Here is a 1,209-nt window from a genome sequence, read left to right on the forward strand (position 1 = left end):
TTATTTTTTATTATTTCAAAATATTATGGGGGTACAAATGTTTTTGGTTACATGGATCACTTTTGTTATGCTCGTGTTAGGGTTATAAGTATGCGTATCACCCAGATAGTGTTCATTGTACCATTAGGTAGATTTTCGCCCATCCCCCCTCATCTTTCCCCCTGCTTGATTTCCACTGAGTTTTACTTCCTTATGTGCACATGTGTGCTCATTGGTTTGTTCTGATTTAACAGTGAGTACATGTAGTGTTTGTTTTTCCATTCTTTAGATACTTCACTTAGGATCATGGTCTTTAGTTCCATCCAAATTGTTGCAAAAGGCTTTAATTCATCCTTCTTCATAGCTGAGTAGTATTCCGTAGTATACGTATAGCACATTTTATTAATCTACTCATGAATTGATGGGCTCTTGGATTGATTCCACATCTTTGCAATTGTGAATTGTTCTGCAATAAACATTTGAGTGCAGGTGTCTTTTTGATAAAATGACTTCTTTTCCTTTGGGTAAATACCCAGTAGTGGGATTGCTGGATCAAATGGTGAGTCTACTTTTAGTTTTTTGAGGAATCTCCATACTGTTTTCCATAGAGGTTTTACTAATTTGCAGTCCCACCATCAGTATAGAATCATTCCTTTCTCTCTGCATCCATGCCTATGCTTCGTTTGGAACCAGAAAAGAGCCTGAATTGCCAAAGCAACCTTAAGCAAAAGGAATAAATCTGGAGGCATCACTTTACCAGACTTTAAGCTATACTACAAAGCTATTGGAACCAAAACAACATGATACTGGCACAAAAATAGAGACATAGACCAGTGGAACAGAACAGAGAACCCGGATATAAAACCATCCACATACAGCCAGCTGATTCTTTGACAAAGCAGACAGCAATACACACTGGGGAAAAGAAGCCCTATTCAATAAATGGTGCTGGGAGAATTGGAGAGCCATATGCAGAAGAATGAAACAGGATCCATATCTCTCACCACTCACAAAAATTAATGCAAGATGGATAAAAGACTTAAATGTAAGGCATGAAACCATAAGAATGGTAGAAGAAAATGTTGGAAAAACTCTTCTAGATATCAGCCTAGGCAAAGAATTTATGAAGAAGACCCCAATGGCAATCACAGCAACAACAAAGATAAATAAATGGGACTTGGTTAAATTAAAAAGCTTCTGCACAGCTAAGGAAATAATCAACAGAGCAAA

General features: G+C 37.2%; 1 protein-coding gene across 1 annotated transcript in view; it reads left to right on the forward strand.

The window, feature by feature from the left end:
- SPICE1 (spindle and centriole associated protein 1) overlaps nucleotides 1-1,209 on the forward strand; it is a 49,196-nt gene that overhangs the window by 30,081 nt on the left and 17,906 nt on the right. The window lies entirely within an intron of this gene.

The sequence above is a fragment of the Propithecus coquereli genome, unplaced genomic scaffold (assembly GCF_000956105.1).
Source record: "Propithecus coquereli isolate 6110/MARCELLA unplaced genomic scaffold, Pcoq_1.0 Scaffold386, whole genome shotgun sequence".
NCBI classification, from domain to species: domain Eukaryota; kingdom Metazoa; phylum Chordata; class Mammalia; order Primates; family Indriidae; genus Propithecus; species Propithecus coquereli.